General features: G+C 37.4%; 2 protein-coding genes and 1 long non-coding RNA gene across 5 annotated transcripts in view; 1 reads left to right on the top strand and 2 right to left on the bottom strand.

Annotated features, from left to right (window-relative positions):
* LOC134812050 (multiple coagulation factor deficiency protein 2 homolog) overlaps positions 1-10,352 on the bottom strand; it is a 50,735-nt gene extending 40,383 nt beyond the window's left edge. Inside the window, exon 1 of the mRNA XM_063819240.1 lies at positions 10,332-10,352. The gene's annotated coding sequence lies outside the window, so the exon portion shown is untranslated. The remainder of the gene's footprint in view (positions 1-10,331) is intronic.
* Positions 1-18,698, bottom strand: part of LOC134811976 (ATP-binding cassette sub-family B member 6-like) — a 122,132-nt gene that overhangs the window by 96,319 nt on the left and 7,115 nt on the right. The gene's annotated exons all lie outside the window — the stretch shown is intronic.
* LOC134812061 (uncharacterized) lies at positions 4,401-8,435 on the top strand. 3 transcript variants are annotated; one of them, XR_010159888.1, is made up of 3 exons: positions 4,401-4,956; positions 6,977-7,081; positions 7,244-8,435. It is a non-coding gene; the product is annotated as an uncharacterized LOC134812061 (long non-coding RNA). The 3 variants fall into 3 exon arrangements; XR_010159889.1 differs by having other exon boundaries at positions 4,401-4,736; XR_010159884.1 differs by lacking the exon at positions 4,401-4,956 and adding an exon at positions 5,081-5,382.

Here is an 18,698-nt window from a genome sequence, read left to right on the forward strand (position 1 = left end):
TATTTCATTCTATAACCTATTTACGATTTCGTATAATTTTTTGTGACAATGTAAACGTCAACTGATCTTAACTTGCATCAACTACATTGTCATCATATAAAGTTTTTCCGCCTTTCAAACCAAGATCAGATATAAATAATTCGCCCAAAATTTAAAATTCCATATATTGTGACAGAATTAACATCATTTCCCAATAACCGAGTGCCTGTATTAGCTAACTATTCAAAACAACATATTTTAGGGCTATGATTGGTATATCAACCATCAAATAATGAGTTAAAAGGGTTTTGAGGACACCTCACAGTAGAATAGAGGTATGGTATTCTGAGTGTGACAAAGTTACCCAAATATTGCCTTGTAACCGTTCGATCCGTGCCCTTTAATCAATGTTGTATCATAATTGTTAGATTGACCTAATCTACTATATTTCAGACCAAGGAATGATAATAAGACAACTGCAGTTAACTAAGTCACACAAAATGTGACATTTGAACCATTATAGTGCCTAACAACAATAGATTTTCTTTCTGAGCAGTACATATGGGAGTATGGGTAACGTGGCTAATGTTCTGAACTTCTGAACGTGCTAGGTTAATAGATGTCAAAATTAAGCCACTATCGTCGAAAACGCTATTATTTTTGTTTACCAATATCCTCAAACTCAAATGAACGTGTCCATAAATCAAACACTGATAAATTTGCTGAAGTCTTGGGTAACAAACTAGACAAGAGGAAGTGTGTCAAACAGTATATATTCATTCAATTAAATCAAGTGATGCAATACAAACCAGACAATGAACCAATTATAGATTTTACTAACTTTCATGATATCTTTAAAAACAGCATTGACGAAACCTGCAAACTAGCTGTACCCAAAACCACTAAGCGCACTATCCAGAACAACCCCTAGATTACTGGCGGGATTATAGCCTCAGTAAACCACTGCCATGGACTGTATGATGACTGGGCGAAAGTCAGGAAAGTTAAGTGTAAACAAGGCGAAACTGACACAAAAGGGGGCACATGCCTGTGTTCTATCTGCTGTAATAAAAGATACCGTTATGATGACTACATATAGAAATATAGAAAGGCTCTAAAAAAGGTTCGTTAAAAGGCTGTATCTGAATATTATTCTGACAAGTTTCTTGAAACTCAGGGAAACTCCAAGAAAACCTGGGAACTGATAAATAAAATTCGTGGCAAACAGAAACGTGATATCAGACCTATATTTACCATAGACAATGAAAAGATAACTGATCGCAGAGTTATAGCTAATGAATTCAATATAAGTATTTTGTATCCCTAGCATCTAACCTTAATGCAGCCTACACAGAACTAGGAGAGATACAAATAAATCAGCTTCCAAGTTTCTGTGACTTCTTACCTAAATCGAATAGAGCTAATATATATCTACATGACTGCTCACCTGAGGAGGCTAATATAATGTAACTTGCCCAAGCGATAATCATGTTATTGCATGACTCCTACATTTAGGCTGTGATTAAGAGGTAAATAGGGGTGTGATAACCTAAGACTAGGAGGGTACAAAATTACGGCCACGGTCCTTTTAAGTTTCGATTGTTTAATATTTAGCTGAAAATACGACACCGATAATAGGTAAATACCGATTAAACGATTGGTATTGGTCAATATACTCACCATGTATAATTAATCTCAGCAATAATGGATACTAATCCAAACAGCCGGCCTGGTAACATAGTAATGTATCTCTTGACATATATTAATGATATAGAAATACGATATTTTGGGGAAATATGTTATGATCGGCCTATGCTGCTCAGAAGTAGAACCTAAATAGTCGAACAAGCCTATTAAACCAATTTCAACATTCAACAACCACTTCATAAATCAATGATTGAAAATTGAAATATCAAAATTGGACAGTGATCTTGACTTACCCTTATTATATGGGCCTTATAGTTATACAATATATATATATATATATATATATATGTACATATATTAAATCAGTTTCTGTATAAAAGCATTTAAACCGGCGTTGACAGTTTTGAAGTTACTGTAAAAGAGGACATTAGTTTCTAGTAACTGAACTAACTTACACAAACTCAAACAAGTCAGTCGAGTTTCTGTATTTGCTTAATAAGCTGGTAATCGTACCGTTCCCAATGTAAATGAAAAGATTCCTGACCTTCAATTTGCTGAGTAATAGATCATACGGAATTAATGAATTAAATGGTTAAAGCCCAAGATTGCTTAATTACTACAAAACACAACAGGTTCTTAGTTCTAAAACGACAGCTGTTCCATGTTCTATCAAAATTGAGAAGAAACGTAACTAAAGCTCAAAAGATAGATTCTTGATATCTCTTCTGTTACGAAAATCAGCTGGTTCATAAAATTAATAAAGAGATTCGCATGCACGATTTAAAATAAAAGTAGAAACGTAATCGAAAGACAAACTGAACAAATGAGGATTTCGTCTTGAAACGAGCTATATATAAGAGTATAACGTAGCGCTCGACTCCAAATAGAATTCAAATAAAAATGCGCTCCGGTAGTTTCAACTCCCAGCAGCTGGGAGTTGGAAACCTGGAATTCACGTTACTGTCGCTGTGAGAAGCCTTATTGAGTGCGCGGCGCGGCACAGTAACGCATCGCGCTACGTACAATTTTTCCAATATTTTGATCAAAAATAATTTTTATTTGGATTTCAAAGTACGCACTACGCCGCGCAGTTAGAAATCGTAATTAAGAGATTTGAGATTTAATCATTATTTTCACAAGTGAGTCGATATATTGCAATCCCATCTCTTTTCGCTGCTGCTCACAGCATAGAGCTTCAATGCTCAAACCGTATATCTAGTTGATAGTAAAGTAGTATAGAAGTAGTAAAGTAGTATAGAAGCTGTTTCGTTGCACATCGAAATACAGATATTACTAAATGATCTTGAGAGGTTATTTAATGTAATCGATTTAGTGTTACTGCCTTTAAGCTGTGATGTGCTGGAGACTACTAAAACTTGTTCTAGTATAGAAAAGCACAGCGGATTTTGCTATCATGTTACACTTTTGTAGATCAGGATCGAATTTGAACGTATTACTCCCAAACAGATTATTTCAATCCTTCATTATATGGAAATATCGATAACCCATTCGAGCCTTTTTTTAAATGTGTTTATGTTTTTGAAAAAGTATATTATTGTGATACTTCCATGTATTAAATCGTTTAAATGGTATGGTAAAGAACAGTACACAGATACTTATTCTTTGATGCCCCGAAACACATTCCTAGCTCTAGATCTGCCTTACATTTCAATAATGGCTCTTTCATCACATTTGCTTGATAACTGCTGATTTGTAATGCTTAAAATTGATCCCACTCAGTTTGACTATCTTAGGTTAGCTGTAATATCGAACTCGACAGTAGCTTCCTCTGTCATGTCGGAGATCTCAGGAGACGACTGGGTATTTTGTGTCAAGAAGAGGTTAACCTCCCACTTAACACGAAACAAATTTGAATTTTGATCTTTATTACAGATTAAACATATCATATATAACCATAAAAGCCGCGCGTCGGCTGATTGCTTCAACTTGGATTGGTAGTAATTTCAGTTTACAGAAGCTGAAGGACGGCAGCTCAAAAGCCCCAGTGAACCATCGGAAAGATCAAGGACTCGAGTGCCAATAGTGGCTTTTTCGAACCCATTTTCGCCGATTTGCTGTGGCCCAGATGAGCCGCGCCCTGCTGCTTAACGGCACATGGTGGTTTTTGTTTAAATACTTATTTAAATTTAAGCGATAATTCATTTGGTGGTTTACAGTTTTTGAATCATGTTCATCATTTATTTTTCGTTCAATTATCACGTTTTTACAATTCAGTATGCATAGTCAACATTGTTGAGGCAACCAGCTTCCGCAGTTCAATAATTGGAGACCGAAAAATATAAATTGATCGAAATTTACAATTCATCGTTATCAAATATAGTCAATAATAATCTTGATTCCATTTAGTACATAATAAGTTGGTTTTATTCTCTTGCAACACTACTGCACAACAAAAACTGCGCCTGTCCACCAGCAACAGCGCAGTCATAGGTGTGCAGCCAAAGCTAGGCCACACACCCATGGCCGCGCCGGTTAAACAACTCTATATTCAATCGTTATATTAGGAAATTTTAGTTAATTCTTTGATCACTCTTCAGTGCCGGTGGGCAGGCGCCCCGCATAGTTGGCTTTCCAAATTTACAGTCTCAAGAAAGCCGATACGGTAATCGAGTCCCGGAGCAGAACACACATTTAGAAAATTGAAAAATTAAAATTAAAATAACAAATTAGAAATTAAAAATTAAAAATTACATGACTACGAGAGTCCAGACAGGCGACAAACACACAAACCGGACGAAGAGAGGACCCACTGCTGAATTCGACATATAATGAATTGTTGAAAACATAATGATTCCTACACTAATATGATCTTGAGGCATGCCCTGCATGTACTGTGCGAGTACATTGTAAATAATATCTGATAAGATGGGCCAAAAATAGCGGCACAGCGCGCAAAATGCGCGGCGTGACCGCCGAAATTTTATACTTTAGACATTAACATTTCAATCGGCTTTAGCGCTCAGCATATCTTCATTGAGTAGACATTAGAATTTCAGTTCGTTGGAATCGAAGTTCAGTTCACACCAATCTATTTCGTCGTACCTGGACTGCATGCCGAGTAACTCCTTTTTTATTGTGGATTTCACAAGGTTCGTTGATGTAGAGAAGTTGATATTGCTAGCAGTGTTTCTACAATCGTTCCACATTTTTGTCGATTGATATATGAAGGAGGTGGATGGGGTTGGAGTGATGAATCGATCAGCACGTCTTGATGATCTGTTAAATAGATTTAGGAGTGGGACTGGGGATTCTAATTTATTGATTTTGAACATTTCCAATAAACATGTGTGTTTGAACAAACTGTGTATGGTTAGTAAACCATTTTTCTTAAATAGCGGTTTTGTGTGCTGTTTTTCATAGAAGTCGCTTCCTAATTTTTGCTTGTCTTTACTTCGTGTTCTAGCACAAGTTCTAAACTTTTCTAAGTACGCCTCTCGGTTACCAAATAGTATTCTAACACATTTCTTCTGAGTGATAAATATTGGTTCAAGCCTGTTGTTACTAAGGCCACCCCATACTGATATCCCAAATCGCAAGTGTGATTCAAATAGTGTGTAGTACAGTTCTTTGTAGAGTTTTTCTGGAATAATGTGCCGTATTCTACAAATTTTCCCACTTTCACATTTCAGCTTTGTGTTGAGCGACCGTATATGAGCATCCCATTTAAGCTGATCATCAATAATAACACCAAGAAACTTCACCTTTTTGACTTGCTTTATTACTACATTGTTTAGAGTAAGTACGTGTTCTTCTTCATTATGTTCTACCTTGCTTTTTCTATTCGTTGGTTTAAAGTGAATGTAACAGCATTTCTTAATGTTAATATGCAGGAGATTACATTTCATATACAGTTGTACCAGTTTGAGAATTTGGTTTGCTCGTTCATATAACTTTATCTTACATTCATCCGCGACAAATATATTTGTATCGTCAGCAAATAGAATGAACTTGCCTAGTTCAGTTGCCCTATATAGGTCGTTGATATAAATAATAAATAGTAACGGACCAAGACAAGATCCCTGGGGTACTCCAAAGAGAACTGGAAGCTTGTCAGACTCTTCTCCTAGGACCGAGACGTATTGATATCTATTAGAGAGATAACTAGCAATGAGTTTGTTGGCATTGCCTCGAATTCCGTAATTATCTAGCTTACTCAGTAATTTGTCAGCTGAGATGGTATCGAATGCTTTGCTTAGATCAATGAATATTCCGAGCACGTGCTGCTTTTTATTAAGGCATGATTCTATATAATTCACTGAGAAATTCAGGGCATGACTAGTAGAGTGATTTTTACGGAATCCATACTGATTTTCATAGATCATATTTTGTGACTGGAAAAAGCTGTATAGCCTACTATATATAATTTTCTCGAATAACTTACCAAATACGGCTAAGGTAGAGACTGGTCTATAGTTTTCAAGTAATTCTTCATTTTCTTTCTTGTATATGGGACTGATCCTGCCAATCTTTAAATCGTCCGGGAATATTCCCTCCTTCAAACATTCATTGTATAGTACAGATAATAGGGGGGCGATAATTCTGGATGACGCTTTTACAACATGTATTGGGATATCAGACGATTTGCCATTTTTCAATTCTGATATTATTTTACATACTTCATCGATTGTACAATCATGCATGTAAATACTGGTCGTGTTGGATTTTGGTAGGTAGTCATAGATACTGGGGATGCCATTAATTAATAGTTCGCCGATTTCATTGTATGCCTCGTTAAGATTAGAAGCTAGGGAGACAAAGTACTTATTAAACTCATTAGCTATTACCCTACGATTAGTAATTTTTTCATTATTGATAGTAAATAGAGGTTTGGTTTGTCGTTTTCGTTTACCCCGTATTTGGTTAATTAATTCCCACGTCTTTTTACTGTTTCCGTGCAACTCTGCAAATTTTCCACCATAGAACTTAGATTGAGCATTGCGGCGATCTTTTTGACCTTCCGCCTGCAGTCACTGTATTTTTTATACTTGTCATGTTTTGAGCAACATATTGGGCATTGGCATGTCCCCCCTTTATTTTCAATTTCCCCAAATTTACATTTAACTTTTCTGACCTTTACCCATTTATCGTAAAGTTCGTGCTGATATGAAATTTTGCCCACAAGGTCTGGTGTAATCCATGGGTTGTTCAGTGCTGTTCTTTTAGAGCATTTAGGGGTTTCTAACTTACAAGTTCTATCTATACAGTCCTTAAATATGTCGTGAAATGTTGTAAAATTGTCGATAACATTATTATTGAGATCATGTTCCAGAGTCTGTAAAAAAGCTTTTACATTCGGTTTGTTGTAATCATAATACTGTTTGTATTTCAGGTCAATTCTGCTAGAGTCCAAGTTTCTATCAAAGATTTGGAAGATGGGTGAGTGGTGTGATATACGGTCAGTCAGTATTCCAGAAGCTACTATACTCTCTACGTCGTTAGTTATTATGTTATCAATACAGGATGCTTTGCAGCCTGGTTTCTCATGTGTTGCTAACGAAATTAGGGGGAAAAATCCTTTACTTAATAGTATTTCTTCATAGCGTTGTACGATTGTGCTATTCTTATCGTGTAAATCAATGTTAAAATCACCCGCTAGGTAACTACACTTGGGGAGACTGTCAAGGATGTCAGAGAGTTCAGATAGTGCAACATTGACATTACCACTTGGAGGACGGTACATTACACCAACTGTTACTGGGGAAGTTGTACTACTTACGGCCACAAAAAGAGTTTCTAAATGTTCAGTGATATGGGATACATTGCCGTTTACTCTGGCACTAAGAGTGTCACAAACATAGAGAGCCACTCCAGTGCCCTTTTTTTTATCTGGTATTGTGTTTTGGTAGAAACTGTTGTATCCAGTTAATTGATACAAACTGCTGGATTCAGGACCTTCATTTGTTTCCGCTAAGGCTATGATCGAGAATTTCTTGGTGAGCCTATGGGATTCAATAGCGAAAGTGTCGAAATTTGACTTATTGCCGTCGATGTTTTGGAAGAGAAGCGATGAAAATTCATTCATTTGATTATCTAGTGCTTTGTTGAATTCCTTGACATTGTACGATACGCAGTTATTTAGTATTTGATCTACTTTTATGATAGTGTCATCCACTTCACTACTTTCAATATCACTTAAATTAGTGCATGCAAGTCGAAATGGATTGTAACGAATAACTGCTAAATGTACGCACTTGGGACAGTAAAAATCGTCAGATAATGTGTCATTGTTAATGGATTTGGTATAGCACTTATGGTGCATTGGGCAGTCGCATTCACAGCATTCAACAATGAATTGTCCTACGTTAATGAACTTCGCACAGACTAGGCATACCTCTTTACTCAGGGGAGTCAGAATGGCTGGTAACCATCCTGGTGTCGAGACTCAGCAGCAGTAGTAGAACCCGTCCCACTCAACACGTTCCGATATGAGCGTCCATCAACCTCGTCTGTTCTCCTTTTCCTTCTATCAACTCCTCCATTCATTCTAAGAAGCACTGTGTTACGAATCAAAGTGCCTAGTTTAGCTGTACCCCTCCAGTTAAGGTGGAGATAATCTGGTCGCTGGTCTCGGCCGATGTTTCTGGAGAACTGTTGGCTAAGAAGCCCAGCATCATCACAGAACCCACCGAACCCATCAACGTAAGTCACACCAAAATTTGAAGGGATCAGCTCTGTCAGAATAAGGCGGTTAAAGCAAACAACTTTTCTATTCAGTTCAGCAAGCTTTGTAGGCAGGGCTGGACAAACATATACATGTGCCTTAGGGTTAATAGCATGAATTTTCTCAATCTTTTTAATTAAGGGAATAAATACATTTCGTTTAATATCAGCTGTATTCTTGATCTCAGGTTTTTTAAGATCATTAATCGCACACATCAAAACAACGTTACGATAACCACATGTGACATATGGGTCAATCTGGTCAACCACTGGTGCAAAATATTGCCTCCCAGGGAACCATTGTCCAAACGATTTCCTGGCATCTGACCCAAACTTAAGCCCCCCTGTATGACTGTCTCCTATGATGCACGTAGAGTTCTTGTTCCTGAAGCTAACTGAACGAAAAGTTAGGCTGTATCTGACCCCACCAGTTATTGCCCCATCCATGATACAGTGGCTGTAATACTCTTGGCTACTTCGTGTCATGCGATACATGGATCTTGGAACACATGGGTGGTCAAGGACTATATCATCCGTCTTCTTGTCAAAGAATTTGATGCTGCACTGGCCTCCGATGGACACAGTGAAAATTTCGGATTCGGGGTGGATGGTGGCTTCATCATCCGAATGTTTTGGTAGGGAGCCATCCTCTTTGAAGCGGTTGATCAGCAGACTATTGATCTTCGGTTTCTCACCACTACAGAATGCCCCATTGATTTTGTCCATCAGTTTGGAGAAGCTGGTTGACTCTAGCTGACCATTGGGTGACTTGGAGCCATTATACTTGTATGGTTCTCCCAGAGAATACACAGCACGAGCTCCTTCCACAACAAAATCCTCGTCAAGTGATTGACAGGCAAGGAGGAGAAGATCCTGCTCTTCTGTGGTGATAAACTCTTCTATAGCGCCTACAACTGGTTCTTCTCTTGATTTGAGATGCTCATTAGCTGTTAGGTCTGGGCCAGGGGCAAGTGAAGAATTGGTAAGTTGGGCATTTAAATGGTCAGAAGAAGCCAAAGAATTTTGCTCAAGAGTGTTCAAAGACTGTCTAATGGCTGTTAGCTCCTGATTCGTCTCCAGAGACTGCTTGGAATTTAGCTCCTGCAGATTCTTCTCTATTTTTTCCATGAGATCGTTGGTCTTGGAGGAAGATTGAGCACTTACTTGAGGAGTAGAAAAGTCCTGCAGTTGCTTGTTCAAAACTTTAATCTGTTCTGTTAGGCCACTATCAGACTCAGAAACCTTTCCGAGTGTAGAGTCAACTGAAGTTTTCAGCTGCTTTAGATCTCCTTCCATCACTTCAACCCATGCTGGAGCAGTGCCCTTGTCACTTACCAGTAGGTGCTTGATATGGAGGTCAAGGTTCTGGATGGCAGCAATGCTGTCGTTTAGACTGTCAAAGTCAACCTTTGCAAGCTTTTCACCAAAAGCTGTGATGGTATTAAGCTTCTCTGTGGCAATAGCAGTCTCACACTGACTGTTAGATTTTTGAAGTGTCAGAGTGTTCCTACACACATAACACACATCTTCAGCAGTTTCGAATGTGGGGATTGGTGAAACCAAACAAAAAGGGCAGTGCCAATTGGTCATGCTGTTGACATTTTTCTGGTTGAGTCCATTCATAGTTAGACAGTCTATGTGCCAATATTGCTTGCACTTTACACAGTCAATCTTCCATGACGATATTGACTTACTACATGGACATTTCGTCTTGTCCCTGTGTGAACTGTCAAACTTTGGGGGTGTTACATCACTGTCTACAACAATAGTTTCACAAGATACATCCTTTCCCTTCGCCTCTGGTCCTGGAGTGTTGTTCTTGATTCGGGACTTTGCCTTTTTGTCCGCAGGGGAAGGAATCCGAGACATATTGGTGATAGATGAGGCTCTCTTGTTACTCTTGTTGTTGTCACCCATACTCAGCAAACGTTAAAACAAACAGCCAGCAAAAGTCAAAACAATCAGCTGTTAAGGCAACGTGTAAACTTACTGCACCCCTTTGAGGGAATTACGACATACTTTCCCTCAAATTATTTGTTATATAGCAGCGTTGAAAGTATTAAAACTATTAACTACTAATATACCCCTCCACCATACTAGATCGATTTTAAGTCAGCCAAGGCATAATTACTGCCCAAAAAGCCTGTTCCAAATTTGTCTCAATTCTGTTCCAGAATCCCAACTTCTCTGAAACCAAAATGGAACATTGCCCACAAAGCCTTTTCTGAGGATGCTAAGGCCACCAAACTTTTCAAGGACACTCCTGGTATCGATACCAATCGATTCTGATCGCCTTCAACTCAGTTTAGGCGATTTTAGGGTAAAGTTCATTTTTGTTCATTTCATGAACCAGGGGATCATTTTGCACTAAAAAGGTTTTTTTAAAGTTGAACAAAAAATGTCACAATTTGATGTGTGAAAATAGTGCTTTCGATGTGAAACTGGATGATTCAATTGTTTGTGTCAATTGTTTCCACCATCTCAACTACTCTGAAACCAAAATAGAAACATTGCCCCAGAGCCCTTTCTGAACATGCTAGGCACACCAATTTTTTGTTTTAGCCCAATTCAGGGGATTCTAGGAAAATGTTCATTTTTTGTTCATTTCATTCATTCCATGAACCAGGGGAGTAATTTGCACTTCTAAGTGGCTGGAAATGTTAGTACATGTGTCCTTCTACCATACCAGATAGATTCCAAGTGGACACGTTCAAAAAAAGGTGGCACTAGAGATTGATTTTTTTTAAATGAGTTTTAAAAATGGTCATTGCTCTTTGTTGGTTGATATATCTATCTATACCTTTAGAAATTCGATTAAATTTCATGATCCTGAAATCATGGAGTCTGTAGTGCTTATATCACAGGAGTTATCGTTATTTGTGTGCCAATGATTCAAAAATCACACAATTAGAAATGCAAGATGAATCAACACTAGATAATCTGAAAAGTACTATTCACAAAGACGCCAAAATTGATATGGTGACTATAATGCATGTAAGGAATAAAATGTCTTATCTGAAATTGTTATTGGTGCCAAAATGATTCAAAAATCACAACTTAAACATTGGAAATGAGCCTATTTTGAGCAGTGATTATTGAATCATCTTACGTTTTTATTGGCTTTCTATCATTTTTTAGGGTACAAAATAGTATTAAATAGTATTAAAACCAGTTAATATGATTCAAAAATCACATTTTCGTTATTGGTGCGCTATTAAGTCTCACTATAGTAAGCCTTAAATTAAGTGCACAATATGACAACATATATCCATTCTATGGTTCTTATTATGTGATTTTTGAATCCATGTCTAAGCTTATACCATATTGAAGGCCTTGAGCGATAATTTTTGATCTGGGTGGTTAAATGATTCAAAAATCACACAAATCTGGCTACCAACTATGTAATTTTCTTTAAAGTATGACAATTGAATCATATGTAATGTTCAAGTTGTAATGACATTTTGAAAAGAAAGGTAATGAATCGATAATCACATTTCAAAAATTCAATTAAGTATTATACGTAACTGATTGATTCATTTGTCACAGTATGGAGACAAAATTATCATGGCTTGAGTAGTAAAAGTACTTGCCTAGTTTAATCAGTTTAAAATTCAGTGTTTTGTGATTATTGATTCCACTATTACTCTAATAACGAACTTCTCCATGACCATAAACAAGTGCAGTGTCACAACAAATTACTGCAGATTTACTATGAATACCAACCTGATATAGAGCCAAAAAGTGATGTTGTTGTTGGTGAACCAGTATTTCTGGTACCCATAGGGGATTTGAAATCAACTTATAAATCAAATGTCATTCCTCAAAGTATCATAATCAAACCCCGGGCGAGTCCAAAATTAGAAACCTGAGTATTGATTCATATGAAATATGAATATCTCTTTAACGATAAAATTTCCTGAACCAGATCTGACTCGCTATGTCTGTTCAGACATGTTTGTCTGCCAGATCGTGGTACCTTCATTGCCGTGCATTGAAATCACACAAATAACACACAAAGCTAGAATCACGGCAAATCGACATTCATCGCTTTTTCATCGGAGTACTAATGGACAGTGTTCAAATGGACAGTGTACATTTCCCCTGATACAGCATCATTTCAATACATGCTCATTTATGTGAGTTTTTGACTCATTATGGCACTTTTAACCATCTAAATTCTCTAATATTAGTTAGCATGATATAATTGTGATTGATAGAGTTCATTGTTACAATCATTCCGTTGATATATTCATATCCACATTCATCATTCTAAAATACTTAGTCAGAATTAACCCTGTATGTGATAATTGCATCGTAACTCCACATTTAACCGGTGATTCTTTGCCACTTTTAACACTCAGCTATCTCAAAAAGGTTCAAATAAATCACATTGAGAAGCAGGACACACTCACAGAATGTAAATTCATCATTAGAGGTGCAAGAAATGAATATTTTGTGATTTCTGGCTCATGTCTGCACAATTAACAGATATAAAGAGATGAATGACTTTATTATGTGACATTTGAATCTTTTTGGACCACATTAAAATTTGGTTAACTTTCATAGCATACTCCTTGAGATACAAGTATTTTAAAATGCTTCACACAATTTTGGCAGTGAAAATCAATCTCTAGTGCCACCTTTTTATGAACGTGTCCAAGTCAGTACAAGCATAAATACGGCTGTAAAAAGCATGTTTCCCAAAATTGTATCAAATGTTTCCACCATCTCAACTACTATTTTCATTTTTGTTCATTTTCCATACATTCCATGAACCTGGGTAATGTTATTTGAGTTTTTGATGGCTCTTAGGCCTAGTTTTTACCTACATCCATCTTAGAAAACCGAATTGAGGCTTCCCAGCACTTAAATACAGCCAATACTTCGATGTGCCCATGTTCTGGATTCTCAGGGAGGATTATTGTGCCAAAATTGGGACATTTGGAACATTGGTAACATCGGTTCTAGACATGCAAATGATTCTCAAACTTGGTTGAGTGGTCCTAGGACTAATATAAACACCTTTCCGACCCATTTTTAAACCATTCTGAGCACTTTGAGAAGAATGTTCATTTTCGTTCATTTTCGTTCATTTCTGGTCATTCCATGGGTAGTTTTATACGACTTTTTATGGTTCCTAGGCCTAGCTTACGGCTATATTCATCTTAGAAATCCGAACTGAGCCTTCCCAGCACTCAAATACGGCCCAATACTGTGATGTGCCCATGTTCCAAATTTATGAATTCATCTACTGCATCTTCTGATGGCGGCTGGCGCGAATTCGATTTTCGGTAAAAAACCACATCAGTTTTCAAATTTGAGATATTTTTAGCGCGCGGCGCGCGCACTGCGTGTTAAATTTTAATTTACGCCAGCTAGCAGGTGTCAGATTTACTGGTTATAATTGTGGAAGTCCATCTATGTTTATTATTAATAATTTTTGGTTGGACTATTTATTTTCCCAGGAAACTTTACTCACGTGCAAAAGACGAACTCTAAGAATGGAGAATAACGGCAGTAGACAGCAGTAACTTCCCCTGTACTCAACGACATCGAACAATAGACATGAAATGACTCGCTGACCCCCTACAAAGTACTTGTGCTCGGAGGCCCGAATTTGCATCGTTTTGGTCGAGAGATTTCAAGGGTAATGATACAGTTAAAACTGTATAAAAATACCTCTCCAAAACAACTTTCTCCTGGTCGGCCATGTCCCTCATCTGCACTTGACCCCTGCAGAGTCACAAGAACATCCGGAGCACAACTGAGCGCAGAATCGGGGAGGGAAGCCTTAGCACCGGTGTCAAGGACTGCATCACTAGCACCTACCCTATTGAAACTCTTGAAGGTTAAAAGTAGGGCATCTTCTACGCAATCTGCGGGACCCACCTCCTAGCAGCGAACTACGGATATACCCTCCCTATTACATGCGTTCAACCGGCACCCGAACCACACGCTGTTTCTTAGACACAACTCCCACTTAATCAGTGTCCATACCACCCCCCCCCCCCCCCCCCTGTCGCATCAACCTTGCATTCGGCAAGTGGCGACACTGTGTAGGACTCTACCCTGAGCTTTGATCAGTATCTTAGTCACAAACCTGACACCTTTCCTGGGCATGAATACGGTTTTCTGTCAGGCTCCCAGCAGTTTCTCTGGACCACCAATCAGATCTGACAATCACCCGAGGATACCTGCCAGAGCTCGCAATATACGACGAGTTAGCTTATGGCCCTCTGGCTGTGAGTGAAGTCATAAGCTCAAACAGCTCTCATCTCCCATTCTCTCTTCCTAGACAAAGCAGACCCTGGGAGATACTCCTCTAGCCGGACGTCACGTGTGATGTACGAGAAACTACGGACAGGTGTGTACCTATACTTTTTAAAAATTACACATTCGTCTGGATTGTGATTCAACTTGCAAAAACAAGTCGGCAGGTTCCAAATGTAGAACTTATAAAAATTTAAATGATTCATGGTTAGATTATACGGCCTAAGCGGTATACAAATAAAGCGTTATTATTATTATTGCCTCTAATCCTCAGGGTACTCCTACTTGCGTGCGAAAGACAAAGGCAGCAAGAATCGAAGAACAGAACCCCGACCACACTGCTTGTGAGAAATGAGCAGCTCTTGATCTAGGACAAAAAACTTTCTTCTGTTTAATATCTAAAACGTGTTACGTGTGATATTACACCAACTTTTGATTAATAATACGAAACTGTATACCTTATAAAGTATGATATTTAAACACGAAATTTACATTCTGAAATTGGTATAGTGTTCCTTTAACTGTTCCTTCAACTTTCATCGTAGCTTTTTTCAAATATTCTTCAGTGCCATCAACAAACAGATTTTTTCATTTGACTGAACTGTGCCATATTTGATATTGCCTCTGTATTTTATAGGGAAAATTTTTTAAATCTTGCAAGTTGATGTAATTAAGTTTTAAGTTAACGTATTATAGATTGTTAACACTAGTTTATGTTTCAGTATTTAAATTGTTTCCATTTATAGTTTAACCGATCCCTGATGTAGAGTTATCAGATCTTACTTAGGATAACAATATAATATGAAGTTCGATAATAATATTAATAACTTTAATTGTATTCACTGTTTTCTAGTCATCAAACTTCAGATCAGGAGGTGACCGGGACATGATTTTAGGCCTGACCGGGACCGGGACCGGATACAAAATGTGACTTGACCGGGACCGGGACCGGGACTGAGATATTCAATTACCGTGACCGGGACCAATAATTGCTGGGATTTCTATCTTACCGGGACCGGGACCCAGGACGGGACAACAATACATTTTTTCGGGATGACCGGGACCCAAAACTGTATTCATATTGAAAGCTGCAACTTTCATTTACATTATAATTGAACAATTTGAATAAGTAATAACTAGAATATTAAATTAGAAAAAACTAGAAAAACCCGTCAATATGGGGCATGGGCCTAATGTACTACACCAATAATGTTCGTGTACTGATACTCAAGTTCACCCTCATTCCTCATATATACCCTGTTTTTCACTTAGACAAATTAAATACAAGTGAAGGGTACTAAATATTAAAATGGATAGTTTGAAATTTGTTGCTGTTAACCGGGGTACACAGTAGTGTACAGGCTAAAAAGAGCGTTCACCGGATTGTGTGCGCAATATCTAATTTGTGGAGTGTCGACACTTTAAAATTGATAAGAGCGCTGGGGTGAATTCCATCGTACTTTCTCACAAACTCAAAGAAGGCAGGTTTACATGCAATTCTGGTCAAAGTTTGGGCCTTTACTGTCACCAAGATGTAAATCAGATCGAACGAGAAATTAGATCTACTGTCACATGTCAGTAGTGATACGATATATTATGTGAGAGTAAATCTAAATTGTTTAATTGATAAATTTGAATTAGTAACTAATGAATTCTTCCCCATTAAATTGTTCTTTTTCTTCTATTTGGCTAACACTAATGAATGAATTTTCGCCCCGAGCCCCAAAAGCAGATAATTTTGGCCACTGTTCATAAACATATTCATAGAATAACTGCGGTTTAACTGTACACTGTAGAACAAGCTGTAGCTAGACTGGTTTTTTTTCTCAGGCAAGCATTTTAAACCCTGTGTCTTAAAAGGTGACTCTGAATCAGTGTCCGAAAATGCATCGATTCAAGTTGGTTTCAACTGCGGGGGGCTTTATATTACATTTACTGAGCGGCAATCAGCCTGTAATTCTGACAAATCTCTATTCGGTTTATGAAAATTACAGTCCTGTTTATGAACATTATAGCCTTGACATACGTTGCATTTACTATACTGTGGAATACAATCAATAATACTGATAGTTTGGTCTATGTGACAATTGTGTAGATAAATTTACAACACGCCGAGTTCACATAACAATAAGCAATCATTTTCGATCATCAACGCTATGCGCGCTCAATTCACAATGACCACACGCTTAGTAACCATAACAACGCGCAGTAAGCGCTCGATTCAATTCCAGTATATTGCGACGAGTGTTTACATCACTAATTAGCTGTAACTTTTTGTGATTACCTGCGATCTTGCTAATTTTAAGGCGCTGTGGCTAAAATCATCCACCGAACCAACAGGCAAAATTTCAGAAATATCGCACCCAGCGCCCATTTCGACCTCACGAGTAATCAGCTCGCGGTGGGGCATGGGGATACCAGGCTATCATGTTTGTAAACAACGCCTGCGTAATTGAACTTAACGGGTGATACTCTTAAAATATATGTTCCATATATTCGACCGTCGACGAGTCCAACTCGGCGCGCGTCCTGGAAGGTTGTATACCAACAAAATTGAACCCTCTAAAATGTAAAACGCGCGTTTATGCGATTTTCCAATCAAATAATCAGATTTTACAATATAATCAGCGCGCGGCTCTTGTAGCGCATACGTCACTTTTTTCGATACAGGGGAGCCACGCACTCGTGCGCAGCGGGTCATACAACGTTTGACAAGATTTGTTATTAAAACAAAAAAGAAAGTATAATTTTATAAAATCTTATAAAATGATACATTTTTTTTTTTTTTTTTTTCTGCAGAGCAGAATATCCTGAAGTCTTTTCTCCCGGAGCAAATTATCCCATATTGGAACAAACTCCTTCCGGACGCCATTAACTTTGTGACAGTTTTAGGCTTTAAAATTAAAATAAAAAGGATTTAAGAAAGATATGATTTCTAAAAGTATTACAAATGATTGCTTTTTTTGGAATGTTTCTAATGAAGTTTTCGTAAGAATTGAGGGAACCAGTTATGTCTGTAACGAAAAGAAACATAACGATTATTTTTGGTTTCATCTTTATATGTGGCAAAGAAGCGTTTTTTAAATCTTTATTCCACTGGGAAGTTTGATTAGGTTTTTAAAATAGGATAAAGTGTAAAGTTTTGATAAATCTTTTTTGAATATTGCATTTGATAAATAATTAATGTTGGTGGGGAAATATTTATTATATATTTTTTTCACAATGTTCGATGATATTTTGTAAATATGTGTGATGATTTGAGGTCATAAATTTTACTTTACTTTACTTTACAATACGCAAGTAACGGAAATGGTCGTTTGCTACCAAACTTATTTTTGAATTTCAATAATACTGCTGTCAGCTGTGTCATGTGTGCTGATTTTTCTACTGCGACCCCCTTTTTATTCACGAAACCATTTTTTGTCATTGAAAAAATCATTAATCAATATAATAGCCAGTAGCTGTACGAATGCTTTGCCAAAAATTCCACAGTTTTTGATATAACAAGGAACAGTCTATTTGGAACTAGCCATAAGAGGCTAGGGAAGTTCATTGATTAGTAAATATGATTAGTAAATATAACAATATCAATTATAGTAATAATACAATATATAACAATTCCCCTCGCTAGGTTAACCGAATAGTTCTGATCTCGCCTGGTCTGCGGCGCGCGCGACCAAAAGTCAATCGCTAAATGTTTAGCGCTATTGCTTTTGTTCAGTCAAGAACTGTTTGGCGTCCGCGCGTTACATACATATTCTTTCCAGTCCAATACCGGCCCTCACTTGGCGCTCGGTTGACTGTCACTATTACTCTCCACATTTCAAATATTGAAAACTCACATTATCAAACGGTTCACAATAAACATTAAAGTAAAAAAAACTGTAAAATTATTTCTCTGTCTTATTATAACATCTATAAAACGGTAACGATAAAAATAATGTCTTAATATAACATCTGTCCGAAAAATTATTTACAATTACAAGGCCAAAATATTACATATTTTAGCTCAAATACCCTTACGTCATCTCTTTCATCTTTATCAGTGCATTAGTCTTAGCCCTTCTACTCGGCCTTTCATCTGGTCTGGCTACAGACGAACGGACTACAGACGGACTGTT

This window comes from Bolinopsis microptera, chromosome 1 (genome assembly GCF_026151205.1).
Source record: "Bolinopsis microptera isolate Bmic1 chromosome 1, MBARI_Bmic_1.0, whole genome shotgun sequence".
In the NCBI taxonomy this organism is placed as follows: domain Eukaryota; kingdom Metazoa; phylum Ctenophora; class Tentaculata; order Lobata; family Bolinopsidae; genus Bolinopsis; species Bolinopsis microptera.